Raw genomic sequence first — 23189 nt, 5'->3', positions numbered from 1 at the left:
CCACTCAGGTGGGTGACTTGCCCACTGCTTCTGGACGGGACAACATGCCCATTGCTTTGCCCTGAGAAGTGCAAGGCCACAGTCTCTGTGGTGGGTGACTTGCCCACTGGTTCTAGAGGGGACAACTTGCCCATTGCTTTGTCCTGGGGAGTGCAAAGCCACAGTCTCTGGTGTGGGTGACTTGCCCACTGCTTTTGGAGGGGGCAACGTACCCATTGCTTGTCCTGGGGAGTGCAAGGCCACAGTCTCTTGAGTGGGTGACTTGCCCACTGCTTCTGGAGGAGGCAACATGCCCATTGCTTTGTCCTGGGGAGTGCAAGGCTAAAGTCTCTCAAGTGGGTGACTTGCTTACTGGTTCTGGAGGGGGCAACATGCCCTTTGCTTTGTCCTGGGGAGTGCAAGGCCACAGAGTCTGGAGTGGGTGACTTGCCCACTGCTTCTGGAGGGTGCAACATACCCATTGCTTTATCCTGGGGAGTGTAAGATCGCAGTCTCTCAGGTGTGTGAATTGCCCATTGCATCTGGATGGGGTAACATGCCCATTGCTTTGTCTTGGGGAGTGCAAGGCCACAGTCTCTCAGGTGGGTGAATTGCCCACTGCTTCTGGATGGGGCAACATGCCCATTGCTTTGTCCTGGGGAGTGCAAGGCCCCAGTCTCTGGAGTGGGTGACTTGCCCACTGCTTCTAGAGTGGGCAGCATGCCCATTCCTTTTTCCTTGGAAATGCAAGGCCACAGTCTCTGGAGTGGGTGATTTGCCCACTGGGTCCAGAGGGGACAACTTGCTCATTGCTTTGTTCTGGGGAGTTCAAGGCCAGAGTCTCTGGAGTGGGTGACTTGCCCACTGCTTCCAGAGGGGGCAACATGCCCATTGCTTCGTCCTGGGGAGTGCAAGGCCACAGTCTCTCAGGTGGGTGACTTGCCCACTACTTCTGGTTGGGGTAACATGCCCATTGCTTTGTCCTGGGGAGTGCAGCGCCACAGCCTCTGGAGTTTGTGACTTGCCCACTGGGTCTAGAGAGGACAACTTGCCCATTGCTTTGTCCTGGGGAGTGCAAGGCCACAGTCTCTCAAGTGGGTGACTTGCTTACTGGTTCTGGAGGGGGCAACATGCCCTTTGCTTTGTCCTGGGTAGTGCAAGGCCAAAGACTCTGGAGTGGGTGACTTGCCCACTGCTTCTGGAGGGGGCAACATACCCATTGCTTTGTCCTGGGGAGTGGAAGATCGCAGTCTCTCAGGTGAGTGAATTGCCCATTCCTTCTGGATGGAGTAACATGCCCATTGCTTTGTCCTGGGGAGTGCAAGGCCACAGTCTCTCAGGTGTTTGAATTGCCCACTGCTTCTGGATGGGCAACATGCCCATTGCTTTGTCCTGGGGAGTGCAAGGCCACAGTCTCTGGAGTGGGTGACTTGCCCACTGCTTCTAGAGGGGGCAGCATGCCCATTCCTTTTTCCTTGGAAATACAATGCCACAGTCTCTGGAGTGGGTGCCTTGCCCACTGTTTCCGGAGGGGGCAACATGCCCATTGCTTCGTCCTGGGGAGTGCAAGATCACAGTCTCTCAGGTGGGTGACTTGCCCACTACTTCTGGTTGGAGTAATATGCCCATTGCTTTGTCCTGGGGAGTGCAAGGCCACAGCCTCTGGAGTTTGTGACTTGCCCACTGGGTCTAGAGAGGACAACTTGCCCATTGCTTTGTTCTGGGGAGTGCAAGGCCACAGTCTCTGGAGTGGGTGACTTGCCCACTGCTTCTGGAGGGGGCAACATGCCCATTGCTTTGTCCGGCGGTATCCAAGGCCACCGTCTCTCAGGTGGATGACTTTCCCACTGCTTTTGGATGGGGCAACATGCCCATTGCTTTGTCCTGGGGAGTGCAATGCCACAGTCTCTGGAGTGGGTGACTTGCCCACTGCTTCTGGAGGGGGAAACATGCCCATTGCTTTGTGATGGGGAGTGCAAGGCCACAGTCTCTGAAGTGGGTGACTTCCCACTGTTTCTGGAGGAAGCAAGATGCCCATTGCTTTATCCTGGGGAGTGCAAGGCCAAAGTCTCTCAAGTGGGTGACTTGCCCACTGGTTCTGGAGGGGGCAACTTGCCCATTGCTTTGTCCTGGGGAGTGCAAGGCCACAGTCTCTGGAAGTGGGTGACTTTCCCACTGGTTCTGGAGGGGGCAACATGCCCATTCCTTTGTCCCAGGGAGTGCAAGACCACAGTCTCTCAGGCGGGTGACTTGCCCACTGGTTCTTGATGCAGCAACATGCCCATTGCTTTTTCCTGGGGAGGGCAAGGCCACAGTCTCTGGATAGTGGGACTTGCCCACTGCTTCTGGAGGGGGCAACATGCCCATTGCTTTGTCCTCGGGAGTGCAAGGCCACAGTCTCTCAGGTCGGTGACTTGCCCACTGCTGTTGGATAGGGAAAAATACCCTTTGCTTTGTCCTTGGGCATGCAAGGCCACAGTGTCAGGTGTGGGTGACTTGCCCACTGCTTCTGGAGGGGCAACATGCCCATTGCTTTGTCCTGGGGAGTGCAAGGCCACAGTCTTTGGAGTGGGTGACTTGCGCACTGCTTCTGGAGGATGCAACATTCCCATTGCTTTGTCCTGGGGAGTGCAAGGCCACAGTCTCTCAAGTGGGTGACATGCATACTGGTTCTGGAGTTGGCAACATGCCCTTTGCTTTGACCTGGGGAGTGCAAGGCCACAGTCTCTGGAGTGGGTGACTTGCCCACTGCTTCTGGAGGGGACAACATGCCCATTGCTTTATCCTGGGAGTGCAAGCTCGCAGTCTCTCAGGTGTGTGAATTGCCCATTGCTTCTGGATGGGGAAACATGCCCATTGCTTTGTCCTGGTGAGTGCAAGACCACAGTCTCTCAGGTGTGTGAATTGCCCTCTGCTTCTGGATGGGGCAACATGCCCATTGCTTTGTCCTGGGAAGTGCAAGGCCACAGTCTCTGGAGTGGCTGAAATACCACTGCTTCTAGAGGGGGCAGCATGCCCATTCCTTTTTCCTGGGGAATGCAAGGCCACAGTCTCTTGAATGGGTAATTTGCCCACTGGGTCCAGAGGGGACAACTTGCCCATTGCTTTGTTCTGGGGAGTGCAATGCCACAGTCTCTGTAGTGGGTGCCTTGCCCACTGCTTCCGGAGGGGGCAACATGTCCATTGCTTCGTCCTGGGGAGTGCAAGGCCACAGTCTCTCAGGTGGGTGACTTGCCCACTTCTTCTGGTTGGGGTAACATGCCCATTGCTTTGTCCTGGGGAGTGCAAGGCCACAGTCTCTTGAGTTTGGGACTTCCCCACTGGGTCTAGAGAGGACAACTTGCCCATTGCTTTGATCTGGGGAGTGCAAGGCCACAGTCTCTGGAGTGGGTGACTTGCCCACTGCTTCTGGAGGAGGCAACATGCCCATTTCTTTGTCCTGGGGAGTGCAAGGCCACAGTCTCTCAGGTGGGTGATATGCCCACTTCTTTTGGATGGGACAACATGCCCATTGCTTTGCCCTGGGGAGTGCAAGGCCAGAGTCTCTGGTGTGGGTGACTTGCCCACTGGTTCTGGAGAGGCAACATGCCCATTCATTTGTCCTGAGAAGTGCAAGGCCACAGTCACCGGGGTGGGTGACTTGCCCACTGGTTCTAGAGGGGACAACTTGCCCATTGATTTGTCCTGTGGAGTGCAAGGCCACAGTCTCTGGCATGGGTGACTTGCCCACTGCTTCTGGAGGGGGCAACATGCCCATTGCTTTGTCCTGGGGAGTGCAAGGCCACAGTCTCTTGAATGGGTGACTTGCCCACTGCTGCTGGATGGGGAAAAATGCCCATTGCTTTGTCCTGGGGCGTGCAAGGCCACAGTCTCTGGTGTGGGTGACTTGCCCACTGCTTCTAGAGGTGCAACATGCCCATTGCTTTGTCCCGGGGAGTGCAAGTCCACTGTCTCTGGAGAGGGTGACTTGCCCACTGCTTCTGGAGGAGGTAACATGCCCATTGCTTTATCCTGGGGATTGCAAGCTCGCAGTCTCTCAGGTGTGTGAATTGCCCATTGCTTCAGGATGGGGCAACATGCCCATTGCTTTGTCCTGGGGAGTGCAAGGCCACAGTCTCTCATGTGTGTGAATTGCCCTCTGCTTCTGGATGGTGCAACATGCCCATTGCTTTGGCCTGGGGAGTGCAAGGCCACAGTCTCTGGAGTGGGTGACTTCCCCACTGTTTCTAGAGGGGGCAGCATGCCCATTCCTTTTTCATTGGAAATGCAAGGCCACAGTCTCTGGAGTGGGTGATTTGCCCACTGTGTCCAAAGGGGACAACTTGCTCATTGCTTTGTCCTGGGGAGTGCAAGGCCACAGTCTCTGGAGTGGGTGACTTGCCCACTGCTTCTGGAGGAGGCAACATGCCCATTTCTTTGTCCTGGGGAGTGCAAGGCCACAGTCTCTCAGGTGGGTGATATGCCCACTTCTTTTGGATGGGACAACATGCCCATTGCTTTGCCCTGGGGAGTGCAAGGCCAGAGTCTCTGGTGTGGGTGACTTGCCCACTGGTTCTGGAGAGGCAACATGCCCATTCATTTGTAATGAGAAGTGCAAGGCCACAGTCACCGGGGTGGGTGACTTGCCCACTGGTTCTAGAGGGGACAACTTGCCCATTGATTTGTCCTGTGGAGAGCAAGGCCACAGTCTCTGGCATGGGTGACTTGCCCACTGCTTCTGGAGGGGGCAACATGCCCATTGCTTTGTCCTGGGGAGTGCAAGGCCACAGTCTCTTGAATGGGTGACTTGCCCACTGCTGCTGGATGGGGAAAAATGCCCATTGCTTTGTCCTGGGGCATGCAAGGCGACAGTCTCTGGTGTGGGTGACTTGCCCACTGCTTCTGGAGGTGCAACATGCCCATTGCTTTGTCCCGGGGAGTGCAAGTCCACAGTCTCTGGAGTGGGTGACTTGCCCACTGCTTCTGGAGGAGGTAACATGCCCATTGCTTTATCCTGGGGATTGCAAGCTCGCAGTCTCTCAGGTGTGTGAATTGCCCATTGCTTCAGGATGGGGCAACATGCCCATTGCTTTGTCCTGGGGAGTGCAAGATCTCAGTCTCTCATGTGTGTGAATTGCCCTCTGCTTCTGGATGGTGCAACATGCCCATTGCTTTGGCCTGGGGAGTGCAAGGCCACAGTCTCTGGAGTGGGTGACTTCCCCACTGCTTCTAGAGGTTGCAACATGCCCATTCCTTTTTCCTGGGGAATGCAAGGCCACAGTCTCTGGAGTGGGTGATTTTCCCATTGGGTCCAGAGGGGACAACTTGCCCATTGCTTTGTTCTGGGGAGTGCAAAGCGACTGTCTCTGGAGTGGGTGTCTTGCCCACTGCTTCCGGAGGGTGCAACATGCCCATTGGTTCGTCCTGATGAGTGCAAGGCCACAGTCTCTCAGGTGGGTGACTTGCCCACTGCTTCTGGTTGGGGTAACATGCACATTGCTTTGTCCTGGGGAGTGCAAAGCCACAGTCTCTGGAGTTTGGGACTTGCCCAATGGGTCTAGAGAGGACAACTTGGCCATTGCTTAGTTCTGGGGAGTGAAAGGCCACAGTCTCTGGAGTGGGCGACTTGCCCACTGCTTCTGGAGGGAGCAACATGCCCATTACTTTGTCCGGGGGTATCCAAGGCCACCGTCTCTCAGGTCGGTGACTTGCCCACTGCTTTTGGATGGGGCAACATGTCCATTGCTTTGTCCTGGGGAGTGCAAGGCCACAGTCTCTGGAGTGGGTGACTTGCCCACTGCTTCTGGAGGGGGCAACATGCCCATTGCTTTGTCCTGGGGAGTGCAAGGCCACAGTCTCTGAAATGGGTGACTTCCCACTGCTTCGGGAGGAGGCTAGATGCCCATTGCTTTATCCTGGGGAGCGCAAGGCCACAGTCTCTCAAGTAGGTGACTTGCGCACTGTTTCTGGGCGGGGCAACATGCCCATTCCTTTGTCCTGGGGTGTGCAAGCCCACAGTCTCTGGGGTGGGTGACTTTCCCACTGGTTCTTGTGTGGGCAACATGCCCATTCCTTTCTCCCAGGGAGTGCAAGACCAAAGTCTCTCAGGTGGGTGACTTGCCCACTGGTTCTGGATGCAGCCACATGCCCATTGCTTTGTCCTGGGGAGTGCAAGGCCAAAGTCTCTGGAATGGGGTACTTGCCCACTGGGTCTAGAGGGGACAACTTGCCCATTGCTTTGTTCTGGGGAGTGCAAGGCCACAGTCTCTAGAGTGGGTGACTTGCCCACTGCTTCTGGAGGGGGCAACATGCCCATTGCTTTGTCCGGGGGAATCCAAGGCCACCGTCTCTCAGGTGGGTGACTTGCCCACTGCTTTTCGATGAGCAACATACCCATTGCTTTGTCCTGGGGAGTGCAAGGCCACAGTCTCTGGAATGGATGACTTGCCCACTGCTTCTGGAGGGGGCAACATGCCCATTGCTTTGTCCTGGGGAGTGCAAGGGCACAGTCTCTGAAGTGGGTGACTTCCCACTGCTTCTGGAGGAGGCAAGATCGCCATTGCTTGATCCTGGGGTGTGCAAGGCCACAGTCTCTCAAGTGGGTGACTTGCCGACTGTTTTTGAAAGGGGCAACATGCCCATTGCTTTGTCATGGGGAGTGCAAGGCCACAGTCTCTGGAGTGGGTGACTTGCCCACTGGTTTTGGAGGGGGCAACATGCCCATTCCTTTGTCCGAGGGAGTGCAAGACCAAAGTCTCACAGGTGGGTGACTTGCCCACTGGTTCTGGATGCAGCAACATGCCTATTGCTTTGTCCTGGGGAGTGCAAGGCCACAGTCTCTCAGGTGGGTGACTTACCCACTGCTTCTGGTTGGGGTAACATGCCCATTGCTTTGTCCTGGGGAGTGCATGGCCACAGTCTCTGGAGTTTCGGACTTGCCCACTGGGTCTAGAGAGGACAACTTGCCCATTGCTTTGTTCGGGGGTGTGCAAGGCCACAGTCTCTGGAGTGGGTGACTTGCCCACTGCTTCTGGAGGGGGCAACATGCCCACTGCTTTATCCTGGGGAGTACAAGGCCACAGTCTCTCAAGTGGGTGACTTGCCCACTGGTTCTGGAGGGGGCAACATGCCCATTGCTTTGCCCTGGGGAGTGCAATGTCACAGTCTCTGGAGTGGGTGATTTTCCCACTGGTTCTGGAGGGGGCAAAATGCCCATTCCTTTGTCCCAGGGAGTGCAAGAAAACAGTCTCTCAGGTGGGTGACTTGCCCACTGGTTCTGGAGGGGGGAACATGCCCATTGCTTTATCCTGGGGAGTGCAAGGCCACAGTCTCTGGAGTGGGGGACTTGCCCACTGGGACTAGAGAGGACAACTTGCCCATTGCTTTTTTCTGGGGAGTGCAAGGCCACAGTCTCTGGTGTGGGTGACTTGCCCACTGCTTCTGGAGGGGGCAACATGTCCATTGCTTTGTCCTGGGGAGTGCAATGCCACAGTCTCTGAAGTGGGTGACTTCCCACTTCTTTTGGAGGAGGCAAGATGCACATTGCTTTATCCTGGGGTGTGCAAGGCAACAGTCTCTCAAGTGGGTGACTTGCCCACTGTTTCTGGCGGGGGGAACATGCCCATTGCTTTGTCCTGGGGAGTGCAAGGCCACAGTCTCTGGAGTGGGTGACTTCCCCACTGGTTCTGGAGTGGGCAACATGCCCATTCCTTTGTCCTGGGGAGTGCAAGACCACAGTCTCTCAGGTGGGTGACTTGCCCACTGGTTCTGGATGCAGCAACATGTCCATTGCTTTGTCCTGCGGAGTGCAAGGCCACAGTCTCTGGAGTGGGGGACTTGCCCACTGGGTCTAGAGGAGGCAACATGCCCATTGCTTTGTCCTGGGGAGTGCAAGGCCACAGTCTCTGGAGTGGGTGACTTGCCCACTGTTTCTAGAGGGGGCAGCATGCCCATTCCTTTTTCCTTGGAAATGCAAGGCCACAGTCTCTGGAGTGGGTGATTTGCCCACTGGGTCCAAAGGGGACAACTTGCTCATTGCTTTGTCCTGGGGAGTGCAAAGCCTCCGTCTCTGGAGTTTGGGACTTGCCCACTGGGTCTAGAGAGGACAACTTGGCCATTGCTTTGTTCTGGGGAGTGCAAGGCCACAGTCTCTGGAGTGGGTGACTTTCCCACTGCTTCTGGAGGGAGCAACATGCCCATTACTTTGTCCGGGGGTATCCAAGGCCACCGTCTCTCAGGTGGGTGACTTGCCCACTGCTTTTGGATGGGTGACATGGACATTGCTTTGTCCTGGGGAGTGCAAGGCCACAGTCTCTGGAGTGGGTGACTTGCCCACTGCTTCTGGAGGGGGCAACATGCCCATTGCTTTGTCCTGGGGAGTGCAAGGCCACAGTCTCTGAAATGGGTGACTTCCCACTGCTTCGGGAGGAGGCTAGATGCCCATTGCTTTATCCTGGGGAGTGCAAGGCCACAGTCTCTCAAGTGGGTGACTTTCCCACTGGTTCTGGAGGGGGCAACATGCCTATTCCTTTGTCCCAGGGAGTGCAAGACCACAGTCTCTCAGGTGGGAGACGTGCCCACTGGTTCTGGATGCAGCAACATGCCCATTGCTTTGTCCTGGTTAGTGCAAGGCCACAGTCTCTGGAGTGGATGCTTTGCCCACTGTTTCCGGAGGGAGCAACATGCCCATTGCTTCGTACTGGGGAGTGCAAGGCCACAGTCTCTCAGGTGGGTGACTTGCCCACTGCTTCTGGTTGGGGTAACATGCCCATTGCTTTGTTCTGGGGAGTGCAAGGCCACAGTCTCTGGAGTGTGGGACTTGCCCACTGGGTCTAGAGAGGACAACTTGCCCATTGCTTTGTTCTGGGGAGTGCAAGGCCACAGTCTCTGGAGTGGGTGACTTGCCCACTGCTTCTGGAGGGGGCAACATGCCCATTGCTTTATCCTGGGGAGTGTAAGGCCACAGCCACTTAGGTGGGTGACTTGCCCAGTGCTTCTGGACGGGATAAAATGCCCATTGCTTTGCCTTGGGGAGTGCAAGGCCACAGTCTCTGGTGTGGGTGACTTGCCCTCTGGTTCTGGAGAGGCAACATGCCCATTCCTTTGTCCTGAGAAGTGCAAGGCCACAGTCTCTGGGGTGGGTGACTTGCCCACTGGTTCTAGAGGGGACAACTTGCCCATTGCTTTGTCCTGGGGAGTGCAAAGCCACAGTCTCTGGTGTGGGTGACTTGCCCACTGCTTTTGGAGGGGTCAACATACCCATTGCTTTGTCCTGGGAAGTGCAAGATCGCAGTCTCTCAGGTGTGTGAATTGCCCATTGCTTCTGGATGGGGTAACATGCCCATTGCTTTGTCCTGGGGTGTGCAAGGCCACAGTCTCTCAGGTGTGTGAATTGTCCACTGCTTCTGGATGGGGCAACGTGCCCATTGCTTTGTCCTGGGGAGTGCAAGGCCACAGTCTCTGGAGTGGGTGACTTGCCCACTGTTTCTAGAGGGGGCAGCATGCCCATTCCTTTTTCCTTGGAAATGCAAGGCCACAGTCTCTGGAGTGGGTGATTTGCCCACTGTGTCCAAAGGGGACAACTTGCTCATTGCTTTGTCCTGGGGAGTGCAAGGCCACAGTCTCTGGAGTGGGTGACTTGCCCAATGCTTCTGGAGGGGGCAACATGCCCATTGCTTTGTCCTGGGGAGTGCAAGGCCACAGTGTCTGAAATGGGTGACTTCCCACTGCTTCGGGAGGAGGCTAGATGCCCATTGCTTTATCCTGGGGAGTGCAAGGCCACAGTCTCTCAAGTGGGTGACTTGCCCACTGTTTCTGGAGGGGGCAACATGCCCATTGCTTTGTCCTGGGAGTGCAAGGCCACAGTCTCTGGGGAGGGTGACTTTCCCACTGGTTCTGGAGGGGGCAACATGCCTATTCCTTTGTCCCAGGGAGTGCAAGACCACAGTCTCTCAGGTGGGAGACGTGCCCACTGGTTCTGGATGCAGCAACATGCCCATTGCTTTGTCCTGGGGAGTGCAAGGCCACAGTCTCTGGAGTGGGTGCTTTGCCCACTGTTTCCAGAGGGAGCAACATGCCCATTGCTTCGTACTGGGGAGTGCAAGGCCACAGTCTCTCAGGTGGGTGACTTGCCCACTGCTTCTGGTTGGGGTAACATGCCCATTGCTTTGTTCTGGGGAGTGCAAGGCCACAGTCTCTGGAGTGTGGGACTTGCCCACTGGGTCTAGAGAGGACAACTTGCCCATTGCTTTGTTCTGGGGAGTGCAAGGCTACAGTCTCTGGAGTGGGTGACTTGCCCACTGCTTCTGGAGGGGGCAACATGCCCATTGCTTTATCCTGGGGAGTGTAAGGCCACAGCCACTTAGGTGGGTGACTTGCCCAGTGCTTCTGGACGGGACAACATGCCCATTGCTTTGCCTTGGGGAGTGCAAGGCCACAGTCTCTGGTGTGGGTGACTTGCCCACTGGTTCTGGAGAGGCAACATGCCCATTCCTTTGTCCTGAGAAGTGCAAGGCCACAGTCTCTGGGGTGGGTGACTTGCCCACTGGTTCTAGAGGGGACAACTTGCCCATTGCTTTGTCCTGGGGAGTGCAAAGCCACAGTCTCTGGTGTGGGTGACTTGCCCACTGCTTTTGGAGGGGTCAACATACCCATTGCTTTGTCCTGGGGAGTGCAAGATCGCTGTCTCTCAGGTGTGTGAATTGCCCATTGCTTCTGGATGGGGTAACATGGCCATTGCTTTGTCCTGGGATGTGCAAGGCCACAGTCTCTCAGGTGTGTGAATTGTCCACTGATTCTGGATGGGGCAACGTGCCCATTGCTTTGTCCTGGGGAGTGCAAGGCCACAGTCTCTGGAGTGGGTGACTTGCCCACTGTTTCTAGAGGGGGCAGCATGCCCATTCCTTTTTCCTTGGAAATGCAAGGCCACAGTCTCTGGAGTGGGTGATTTGCCCACTGGCTCCAAAGGGGACAACTTGCTCATTGCTTTGTCCTGGGGAGTGCAAGGCCACAGTCTCTGGAGTGGGTGACTTGCCCACTGCTTCTGGAGGGGGCAACATGCCCATTGCTTTGTCCTGGGGAGTGCAAGGCCACAGTCTCTGAAATGGGTGACTTCCCACTGCTTCGGGAGGAGGCTAGATGCCCATTGCTTTATCCTGGGGAGTGCAAGGCCACAGTCTCTCAAGTGGGTGACTTGCCCACTGTTTCTGGAGGGGGCAACATGCCCATTGCTTTGTCCTGGGAGTGCAAGGCCACAGTCTCTGGGGAGGGTGACTTTCCCACTGGTTCTGGAGGGGGCAACATGCCTATTCCTTTGTCCCAGGGAGTGCAAGACCACAGTCTCTCAGGTGGGAGACGTGCCCACTGGTTCTGGATGCAGCAACATGCCCATTGCTTTGTCCTGGGGAGTGCAAGGCCACAGTCTCTGGAGTGGGTGCTTTGCCCACTGTTTCCGGAGGGAGCAACATGCCCATTGCTTCGTACTGGGGAGTGCAAGGCCACAGTCTCTCAGGTGGGTGACTTGCCCACTGCTTCTGGTTGGGGTAACATGCCCATTGCTTTGTTCTGGGGAGTGCAAGGCCACAGTCTCTGGAGTGTGGGACTTGCCCACTGGGTCTAGAGAGGACAACTTGCCCATTGCTTTGTTCTGGGGAGTGCAAGGCCACAGTCTCTGGAGTGGGTGACTTGCCCACTGCTTCTGGAGGGGGCAACATGCCCATTGCTTTGTCCGGGGTATCCAAGGCCACCGTCTCTCAGGTTGGTGACTTGCCCACTGCTTTTCGATGAGCAACATACCCATTGCTTTGTCCTGGGGAGTGCAAGGCCACAGTCTCTGGAGTGGATGACTTTCCCACTGCTTCTGGAGGGGGCAACATGCCCATTGCATTGTCCTGGGGAGTGCAAGGCCACAGTCTCTGAAGTGGGTGACTTGCCCACTGCTTCTGGAGGGGGCAACATGCCCATTGCTTTGTCCTGGGGAGTGCAAGGCCACAGTCTCTGAAATGGGTGACTTCCCACTGCTTCAGGATGAGGCTAGATGCCCATTGCTTTATCTTGGGGAGTGCAATGCCACAGTCTCTCAGGTGGGTGACTTGCCCACTGTTTCTGGAGGGGGAACATGCCCATTGCTTTGTCCTGGGGAGTGCAAGGCCACAGTCTCTGGGGTGGGTGACTTTCCCACTGGTTCTGGAGGGGGCAACATGCCTATTCCTTTGTCCTGGGGAGTGCAAGACCACAGTTTCTCAGGTGGGAGAGGTGCCCACTGGTTCTGGATGCAGCAACATGCCCATTGCTTTGTCCTGGGGAGTGCAAGGCCACAGTCTCTGGAATGGGGTACTTGCCCACTGGGTCCAGAGGGGACAACTTGCCCATTGCTTCGTACTGGGGAGTGCAAGGCCACAGTCTATCAGGTGGGTGACTTGCCCACTGCTTCTGGTTGGGGTAACATGCCCATTGCTTTGTTCTGGGGAGTGCAAGGCCACAGTCTCTGGAGTGTGGGACTTGCCCACTGGATCTAGAGAGGACAACTTACCCATTGCTTTGTTCTGGGGAGTGCAAGGCCACAGTCTCTGGATTGGGTGCCTTGCCCAATGCTTCTGGAGGGGGCAATATGCCCATTGCTTTGTCCGGGGGTATCCAAGGCCACCGTCTCTCAGGTGGGTGACTTGCCCACTGCTTTTCGATGAGCAACATACCCATTGCTTTGTCCTGGGGAGTGCAAGGCCACAGTCTCTGGAGTGAATGACTTGCCCACTGCTTCTGAAGAGGGCAACATGCCCATTGCTTTGTCCTGGGGAGTGCAAGGCCACAGTCTCTGAAGTGGGTGACTTCCCACTGCTTCTGGAGGAGGCAAGATGCCCATTGCTTTATCCTGGGGTGTGCAAGGCCACAGTCTCTCAAGTGGGTGACTTGCCCACTGTTTCTGGAGGGGGCAACATGCCCATTGCTTTGTCCTGGGGAGTGCAAGGCCACAGTCTCTGGAGTGGGTGACTTGCCCACTGGTTTTGGAGGGGGCAACATGCCCATTCCTTTGTCCGAGGGAGTGCAAGACCACAGTCTCCCAGGTGGGTGACTTGCCCACTGGTTATGGATGCAGCAACATACCCATTGCTTTGTCCTGGGAAGTGCAAGGCCACAGTCTCTCAGGTGGGTGACTTACCCACTGCTTCTGGTTGGGGTAACATGCCCATTGCTTTGTCCTGTGGAGTGCATGGCCACAGTCTCTGGAGTTTCGGACTTGCCCACTGGGTCTAGAGAGGACAAATTGCCCATTGCTTTGTTCTGGGGAGTGCAAGGCCACAGTCTGTGGAGTGGGTGACTTGCCCACTGCTTCTGGAGGGGGCAACATGCCTATTGCTTTGTCCGGGGGTATCCAAGGGCACCGTCTCTCAGGTGGATGACTTTCCCACTGCTTTTGGATGGGGCAACATGCCCATTGCTTTGTCCTGGGGAGTGCAAGGCCACAGTCTCTGGAGTGGGTGTCTTGCCCACTGCTTCTGGAGGGGGCAACATGCCCATTGCATTGTCCTGGGGAGAGCAAGGTAACAGTCTCTGAAGTGGGTGACTTCCCACTACTTCTGTAGGAGGCAAGATGCCCACTGCTTTATCCTGGGGAGTGCAAGGCCACAGTCTCTCAAGTGGGTGACTTGCCCACTGTTTCTGGAGGGGGCAACATGCCCATTGCTTTGTCCTGGGAGTGCAAGGCCACAGTCTCTGGGGAGGGTGACTTTCCCACTGGTTCTGGAGGGGGCAACATGCCTATTCCTTTGTCCCAGGGAGTGCAAGACCACAGTCTCTCAGGTGGGAGACGTGCCCACTGGTTCTGGATGCAGCAACATGCCCATTGCTTTGTCCTGGGGAGTGCAAGGCCACAGTCTCTGGAGTGGGTGCTTTGCCCACTGTTTCCGGAGGGAGCAACATGCCCATTGCTTCGTACTGGGGAGTGCAAGGCCACAGTCTCTCAGGTGGGTGACTTGCCCACTGCTTCTGGTTGGGGTAACATGCCCATTGCTTTGTTCTGGGGAGTGCAAGGCCACAGTCTCTGGAGTGTGGGACTTGCCCACTGGGTCTAGAGAGGACAACTTGCCCATTGCTTTGTTCTGGGGAGTGCAAGGCCACAGTCTCTGGAGTGGGTGACTTGCCCACTGCTTCTGGAGGGGGCAACATGCCCATTGCTTTGTCCGGGGTATCCAAGGCCACCGTCTCTCAGGTTGGTGACTTGCCCACTGCTTTTCGATGAGCAACATACCCATTGCTTTGTCCTGGGGAGTGCAAGGCCACAGTCTCTGGAGTGGATGACTTTCCCACTGCTTCTGGAGGGGGCAACATGCCCATTGCATTGTCCTGGGGAGTGCAAGGCCACAGTCTTTGAAGTGGGTGACTTCCCACTGCTTCTGGAGGAGGCAAGATGCCCATTGCTTTATCCTGGGGAGTGCAAGGCCACCGTCTCTGGAGTGGGTGACTTGCCCACTGCTTCTGGAGGGGGCAACATGCCCATTGCTTTGTCCTGGGGAGTGCAAGGCCACAGTCTCTGAAATGGGTGACTTCCCACTGCTTCAGGATGAGGCTAGATGCCCATTGCTTTATCTTGGGGAGTGCAAGGCCACAGTCTCTCAGGTGGGTGACTTGCCCACTGTTTCTGGAGGGGGAACATGCCCATTGCTTTGTCCTGGGGAGTGCAAGGCCACAGTCTCTGGGGTGGGTGACTTTCCCACTGGTTCTGGAGGGGGCAACATGCCTATTCCTTTGTCCCAGGGAGTGCAAGACCACAGTTTCTCAGGTGGGAGAAGTGCCCACTGGTTCTGGATGCAGCAACATGCCCATTGCTTTGTCCTGGGGAGTGCAAGGCCACAGTCTCTGGAATGGGGTACTTGCCCACTGGGTCCAGAGGGGACAACTTGCCCATTGCTTCGTACTGGGGAGTGCAAGGCCACAGTCTATCAGGTGGGTGACTTGCCCACTGCTTCTGGTTGGGGTAACATGCCCATTGCTTTGTTCTGGGGAGTGCAAGGCCACAGTCTCTGGAGTGTGGGACTTGCCCACTGGATCTAGAGAGGACAACTTACCCATTGCTTTGTTCTGGGGAGTGCAAGGCCACAGTCTCTGGATTGGGTGCCTTGCCCAATGCTTCTGGAGGGGGCAACATGCCCATTGCTTTGTCCGGGGGTATCCAAGGCCACCGTCTCTCAGGTGGGTGACTTGCCCACTGCTTTTCGATGAGCAACATACCCATTGCTTTGTCCTGGGGAGTGCAAGGCCACGGTCTCTGGAGTGAATGACTTGCCCACTGCTTCTGAAGAGGGCAACATGCCCATTGCTTTGTCCTGGGGAGTGCAAGGCCACAGTCTCTGAAGTGGGTGACTTCCCACTGCTTCTGGAGGAGGCAAGATGCCCATTGCTTTATCCTGGGGTGTGCAAGGCCACAGTCTCTCAAGTGGGTGACTTGCCCACTGTTTCTGGAGGGGGCAACATGCCCATTGCTTTGTCCTGGGGAGTGCAAGGCCACAGTCTCTGGAGTGGGTGACTTGCCCACTGGTTTTGGAGGGGGCAACATGCCCATTCCTTTGTCCGAGGGAGTGCAAGACCACAGCCTCCCAGGTGGGTGACTTGCCCACTGGTTATGGATGCAGCAACATACCCATTGCTTTGTCCTGGGAAGTGCAAGGCCACAGTCTCTCAGGTGGGTGACTTACCCACTGCTTCTGGTTGGGGTAACATGCCCATTGCTTTGTCCTGTGGAGTGCATGGCCACAGTCTCTGGAGTTTCGGACTTGCCCACTGGGTCTAGAGAGGACAACTTGCCCATTGCTTTGTTCTGGGGAGTGCAAGGCCACAGTCTCTGGAGAGGGTGACTTGCCCACTGCTTCTGGAGGGGGCAACATGCCTATTGCTTTGTCCGGGGGTATCCAAGGGCACCGTCTCTCAGATGGATGACTTTCCCACTGCTTTTGGATGGGGCAACATGCCCATTGCTTTGTCCTGGGGAGTGCAAGGCCACAGTCTCTGGAGAGGGTGTCTTGCCCACTGCTTCTGGAGGGGGCAACATGCCCATTGCATTGTCCTGGGGAGAGCAAGGTAACAGTCTCTGAAGTGGGTGACTTCCCACTACTTCTGTAGAAGGCAAGATGCCCACTGCTTTATCCTGGGGAGTGCAAGGCCACAGTCTCTCAAGTGGGTGACTTGCCCACTGGTTCTGGAGGGGGCAACATGCCCATTGCTTTGCCCTGGAGAGTGCAAGGTCACAGTCTCTGGAGTGGGTGACTTGCCCACTGCTTCTGGAGGGGGCAACATGCCCATTGTTTTGTCCGGGGAATCCAAGGCCACCATCTCACAGGTGGGTGACTTGCCCACTGCTTTTGGATGGGACAACATGCCCATTGCTTTGTCCTGGGGAGTGCAAGGCCACAGTCTCTGGAGTGGGTGACTTGCCCACTGCTTCTGGAGGGGGCAACATGCCCATTGCTTTGTCTTGGGGAGTGCAACGCCACAGTCTCTGAAGTTGGTGACTTCCCACTGCTTCGGGAGGAGGCTAGATGCCCATTGCTTTATCCTGGGGAGTGCAAGGCCACAGTCTCTCAAGTGGGTGACTTGCCCACTGTTTCTGGGCTGGGCAACATGCCCATTGCTTTGTCCTGGGAGTGCAAGGCCACAGTCTCTGGGGTGGGTGACTTTCCCACTTGTTCTGGAGGGGGCAACATGCCCATTCCTTTGTCCCAGGGAGTGCAAGACCACAGTCTCTCAGGTGGGTGACTTGCCCACTGGTTCTGGATGCAGCAACATGCCCATTGCTTTGTCCTGGTGAGTGCAAGGCCACAGTCTCTGGAATGGGGGACTTGCCCACTGGGTCTAGAGAGGACAACTTGCCCATTGCTTTGTCCTGGGGAGTGCAAGGCAACAGTCTCTGGAGTGGGTGACTTGCCCACTGCTTCTGGAGGGGGCAACATGCCCATTGCATTGTCCTGGGGAGAGCAAGGTAACAGTCTCTGAAGTGGGTGACTTCCCACTACTTCTGTAGGAGGCAAGATGCCCACTGCTTTATCCTGGGGAGTGCAAGGCCACAGTCTCTCAAGTGGGTGACTTGCCCACTGGTTCTGGAGGGGGCAACATGCCCATTGCTTTGCCCTGGGGAGTACAAGGTCAAAGTCTCTGGAGTGGGTGACTTTCCCACTGGTACTGGAGGGGGCAAAATGCCCATTCCTTTGTCCCAGGGAGTGCAAGACCACAGTCTCTCAGGTGGGTGACTTGCCCACTGGTTCTGGATGCAGCAACATGCCCATTGCTTTATCCTGGGGAGTGCAAGGCCACAGTCTCTGGAGTGGGGGACTTGCCCACTGGGTCTAGAGAGGACAACTTGCCCATTGCTTTTTTCTGGGAGTGCAAGGCCACAGTCTCTGGTGTGGGTGACTTGCCCACTGCTTCTGGAGGGGGCAACATGCCCATTGCTTTGTCCTGGGGAGTGCAATGCCACAGTCTCTGAAGTGGGTGACTTCCCACTACTTTTGGAGGAGGCAAGATGCCCATTGCTTTGTCCTGGTGAGTGCAAGGCCACAGTCTCTGGAATGGGGGACTTGCCCACTGGGTCTAGAGAGGACAACTTGCCCATTGCTTTGTCCTGGGGAGTGCAAGGCAACAGTCTCTGGAGTGGGTGACTTGCCCACTGCTTCTGGAGGGGGCAACATGCCCATTGCATTGTCCTGGGGAGAGCAAGGTAACAGTCTCTGAAGTGGGTGACTTCCCACTACTTCTGTAGGAGGCAAGATGCCCACTGCTTTATCCTGGGGAGTGCAAGGCCACAGTCTCTCAAGTGGGTGACTTGCCAACTGGTTCTGGAGGGGGCAACATGCCCATTGCTTTGCCCTGGGGAGTGCAAGGTCAAAGTCTCTGGAGTGGGTGACTTTCCCACTGGTACTGGAGGGGGCAAAATGCCCATTCCTTTGTCCCAGGGAGTGCAAGACCACAGTCTCTCAGGTGGGTGACTTGCCCACTGGTTCTGGATGCAGCAACATGCCCATTGCTTTATCCTGGGGAGTGCAAGGCCACAGTCTCTGGAGTGGGGGACTTGCCCACTGGGTCTAGAGAGGACAACTTGCCCATTGCTTTTTTCTGGGAGTGCAAGGCCACAGTCTCTGGTGTGGGTGACTTGCCCACTGCTTCTGGAGGGGGCAACATGCCCATTGCTTTGTCCTGGGGAGTGCAATACCACAGTCTCTGAAGTGGGTGACTTCCCACTACTTTTGGAGGGGGGAACATGCCCATTGCTTTGTCCTGTGGAGTGCAAGGCCACAGTCTCTGGAGTGTGGGACTTGCCCACTGAGTCTAGAGAGGACAACTTGCCCATTGCTTTGTTCTGGGGAGTGCAAGGCCACAGTCTCTGGAGTGGGTGACTTGCCCACTGCTTCTGGATACAGCAACATGCCCATTGCTTTGTCCGGGGGTATCCAAGGCCACCGTCTCTCAGGTGGGTGACTTGCCCACTGCTTTTCGATGAGCAACATACCCATTGCTTTGTCCTGGGGAGTGCAAGGCCACAGTCTCTGGAGTGGATGACTTACCCACTGCTTCTGGAGGGGGCAACATGCCCATTGCTTTGTCCTGGGGAGTGCAAGGCCACAGTCTCTGAAGTGGGTGACTTCCCACTGCTTCTGGAGGAGGCAAGATGCCCATTGCTTTATCCTGGGGTGTGCAAGGCCACAGTCTCTCAAGTGGGTGACTTGCCCACTGTTTCTGGAGGGGGCAACATGCCCATTGCTTTGTCCTGGGGAGTGCAAGGCCACAGTCTCTGGAGTGGGTGACTTGCCCACTGGTTTTGGAGGGGGCAACATGCCCATTCCTTTGTCCGAGGGAGTGCAAGACCACAGCCTCCCAGGTGGGTGACTTGCCCACTGGTTATGGATGCAGCAACATACCCATTGCTTTGTCCTGGGAAGTGCAAGGCCACAGTCTCTCAGGTGGGTGACTTACCCACTGCTTCTGGTTGGGGTAACATGCCCATTGCTTTGTCCTGTGGAGTGCATGGCCACAGTCTCTGGAGTTTCGGACTTGCCCACTGGGTCTAGAGAGGACAACTTGCCCATTGCTTTGTTCTGGGGAGTGCAAGGCCACAGTCTCTGGAGAGGGTGACTTGCCCACTGCTTCTGGAGGGGGCAACATGCCTATTGCTTTGTCCGGGGGTATCCAAGGGCACCGTCTCTCAGATGGATGACTTTCCCACTGCTTTTGGATGGGGCAACATGCCCATTGCTTTGTCCTGGGGAGTGCAAGGCCACAGTCTCTGGAGAGGGTGTCTTGCCCACTGCTTCTGGAGGGGGCAACATGCCCATTGCATTGTCCTGGGGAGAGCAAGGTAACAGTCTCTGAAGTGGGTGACTTCCCACTACTTCTGTAGAAGGCAAGATGCCCACTGCTTTATCCTGGGGAGTGCAAGGCCACAGTCTCTCAAGTGGGTGACTTGCCCACTGGTTCTGGAGGGGGCAACATGCCCATTGCTTTGCCCTGGAGAGTGCAAGGTCACAGTCTCTGGAGTGGGTGACTTGCCCACTGCTTCTGGAGGGGGCAACATGCCCATTGTTTTGTCCGGGGAATCCAAGGCCACCATCTCACAGGTGGGTGACTTGCCCACTGCTTTTGGATGGGACAACATGCCCATTGCTTTGTCCTGGGGAGTGCAAGGCCACAGTCTCTGGAGTGGGTGACTTGCCCACTGCTTCTGGAGGGGGCAACATGCCCATTGCTTTGTCTTGGGGAGTGCAACGCCACAGTCTCTGAAGTTGGTGACTTCCCACTGCTTCGGGAGGAGGCTAGATGCCCATTGCTTTATCCTGGGGAGTGCAAGGCCACAGTCTCTCAAGTGGGTGACTTGCCCACTGTTTCTGGGCTGGGCAACATGCCCATTGCTTTGTCCTGGGAGTGCAAGGCCACAGTCTCTGGGGTGGGTGACTTTCCCACTTGTTCTGGAGGGGGCAACATGCCCATTCCTTTGTCCCAGGGAGTGCAAGACCACAGTCTCTCAGGTGGGTGACTTGCCCACTGGTTCTGGATGCAGCAACATGCCCATTGCTTTGTCCTGGTGAGTGCAAGGCCACAGTCTCTGGAATGGGGGACTTGCCCACTGGGTCTAGAGAGGACAACTTGCCCATTGCTTTGTCCTGGGGAGTGCAAGGCAACAGTCTCTGGAGTGGGTGACTTGCCCACTGCTTCTGGAGGGGGCAACATGCCCATTGCATTGTCCTGGGGAGAGCAAGGTAACAGTCTCTGAAGTGGGTGACTTCCCACTACTTCTGTAGGAGGCAAGATGCCCACTGCTTTATCCTGGGGAGTGCAAGGCCACAGTCTCTCAAGTGGGTGACTTGCCCACTGGTTCTGGAGGGGGCAACATGCCCATTGCTTTGCCCTGGGGAGTACAAGGTCAAAGTCTCTGGAGTGGGTGACTTTCCCACTGGTACTGGAGGGGGCAAAATGCCCATTCCTTTGTCCCAGGGAGTGCAAGACCACAGTCTCTCAGGTGGGTGACTTGCCCACTGGTTCTGGATGCAGCAACATGCCCATTGCTTTATCCTGGGGAGTGCAAGGCCACAGTCTCTGGAGTGGGGGACTTGCCCACTGGGTCTAGAGAGGACAACTTGCCCATTGCTTTTTTCTGGGAGTGCAAGGCCACAGTCTCTGGTGTGGGTGACTTGCCCACTGCTTCTGGAGGGGGCAACATGCCCATTGCTTTGTCCTGGGGAGTGCAATGCCACAGTCTCTGAAGTGGGTGACTTCCCACTACTTTTGGAGGAGGCAAGATGCCCATTGCTTTGTCCTGGTGAGTGCAAGGCCACAGTCTCTGGAATGGGGGACTTGCCCACTGGGTCTAGAGAGGACAACTTGCCCATTGCTTTGTCCTGGGGAGTGCAAGGCAACAGTCTCTGGAGTGGGTGACTTGCCCACTGCTTCTGGAGGGGGCAACATGCCCATTGCATTGTCCTGGGGAGAGCAAGGTAACAGTCTCTGAAGTGGGTGACTTCCCACTACTTCTGTAGGAGGCAAGATGCCCACTGCTTTATCCTGGGGAGTGCAAGGCCACAGTCTCTCAAGTGGGTGACTTGCCAACTGGTTCTGGAGGGGGCAACATGCCCATTGCTTTGCCCTGGGGAGTGCAAGGTCAAAGTCTCTGGAGTGGGTGACTTTCCCACTGGTACTGGAGGGGGCAAAATGCCCATTCCTTTGTCCCAGGGAGTGCAAGACCACAGTCTCTCAGGTGGGTGACTTGCCCACTGGTTCTGGATGCAGCAACATGCCCATTGCTTTATCCTGGGGAGTGCAAGGCCACAGTCTCTGGAGTGGGGGACTTGCCCACTGGGTCTAGAGAGGACAACTTGCCCATTGCTTTTTTCTGGGAGTGCAAGGCCACAGTCTCTGGTGTGGGTGACTTGCCCACTGCTTCTGGAGGGGGCAACATGCCCATTGCTTTGTCCTGGGGAGTGCAATACCACAGTCTCTGAAGTGGGTGACTTCCCACTACTTTTGGAGGGGGGAACATGCCCATTGCTTTGTCCTGTGGAGTGCAAGGCCACAGTCTCTGGAGTGTGGGACTTGCCCACTGAGTCTAGAGAGGACAACTTGCCCATTGCTTTGTTCTGGGGAGTGCAAGGCCACAGTCTCTGGAGTGGGTGACTTGCCCACTGCTTCTGGATACAGCAACATGCCCATTGCTTTGTCCGGGGGTATCCAAGGCCACCGTCTCTCAGGTGGGTGACTTGCCCACTGCTTTTCGATGAGCAACATACCCATTGCTTTGTCCTGGGGAGTGCAAGGCCACAGTCTCTGGAGTGGATGACTTACCCACTGCTTCTGGAGGGGGCAACATGCCCATTGCTTTGTCCTGGGGAGTGCAAGGCCACAGTCTCTGAAGTGGGTGACTTCCCACTGCTTCTGGAGGAGGCAAGATGCCCATTGCTTTATCCTGGGGTGTGCAAGGCCACAGTCTCTCAAGTGGGTGAATTGCCCACTGTTTCTGGAGGGGGCTACATGCCCATTGCTTTGTCCTGGGGAGTGCAAGGCCACAGTCTCAGGAGTGGGTGACTTGCCCACTGGTTTTGGAGGGGGCAACATGCATATTCCTTTGTCCGAGGGAGTGCAAGACCACAGTCTCCCAGGTGGGTGACTTGCCCACTGGTTCTGGATGCAGCAACATGCCCATTGCTTTGTCCTGGAGAGTGCAAGGCCACAGTCTCTCAGGTGGGTGACTTACCCACTGCTTCTGGTTGGGGTAACATGCCCATTGCTTTGTCCTGGGGAGTGCATGGCCACAGTCTCTGGAGTTTCGGACTTGCCCACTGGGTCTAGAGAGGACAACTTGCCCATTGCTTTGTTCTGGGGAGTGCAAGGCCACAGTCTCTGGTGTGGGTGACTTGCCCACTGCTTCTGGAGGGGGCAACATGCCCATTGCTTTGTCCTGGGGAGTGCAATGCCACAGTCTCTGAAGTGGGTGACTTCCCACTTCTTTTGGAGGAGGCAAGATGCACATTGCTTTATCCTGGGGTGTGCAAGGCCACAGTCTCTCAGGTGGGTGACTTGTCCACTGGTTCTGGATGCAGCAACATGCCCATTGCTTTATCCTGGGGAGTGCAAGGCCACAGTCTCTGGAGTGCGGGACTTGCCCACTGGGTCTAGAGAGGACAACTTGCCCATTGCTTTTTTCTGGGGAGTGCAAGGCCACAGTCTCTGGTGTGGGTGACTTGCCCACTGCTTCTGGAGGGGGCAACATGCCCATTGCTTTGTCCTGGGGAGTGCAATGCCACAGTCTCTGAAGTGGGTGACTTCCCACTTCTTTTGGAGAAGGCAAGATGCACACTGCTTTATCCTGGGGTGTGCAAGGCCACAGTCTCTCAAGTGGGTGACTTGCCCACTGTTTCTGGAGGGGGGAACATGCCCATTGCTTTGTCCTGGGGAGTGCAAGGCCACAGTCTCTGGAGTGGGTGACATGCCCACTGGTTCTGGAGGGGGCAACATGCCCATTCCTTTGTCCTGGGGAGTGCAAGACCACAGTCTCTCAGGAGGGTGACTTGCCCACTGGTTCTGGATGCATCAACATGTCCATTGCTTTGTCCTGGGGAGTGCAAGGCCACAGTCTCTGGATTGGGGGACTTGCCCACTGGGTCTAGAGAGGACAACTTGCCCATTGCTTTGTTCTGGGTAGTGCAAGGCACAGCCTCCTGGAGTGGTTGCCTTGCCCACTGCTTCTGGAGGGGGCAACA

Source organism: Pleurodeles waltl, chromosome 2_1 (assembly GCF_031143425.1).
Source record: "Pleurodeles waltl isolate 20211129_DDA chromosome 2_1, aPleWal1.hap1.20221129, whole genome shotgun sequence".
Lineage (NCBI taxonomy): Eukaryota > Metazoa > Chordata > Amphibia > Caudata > Salamandridae > Pleurodeles > Pleurodeles waltl.
Note: the sequence above shows the minus strand (reverse complement) of the source record.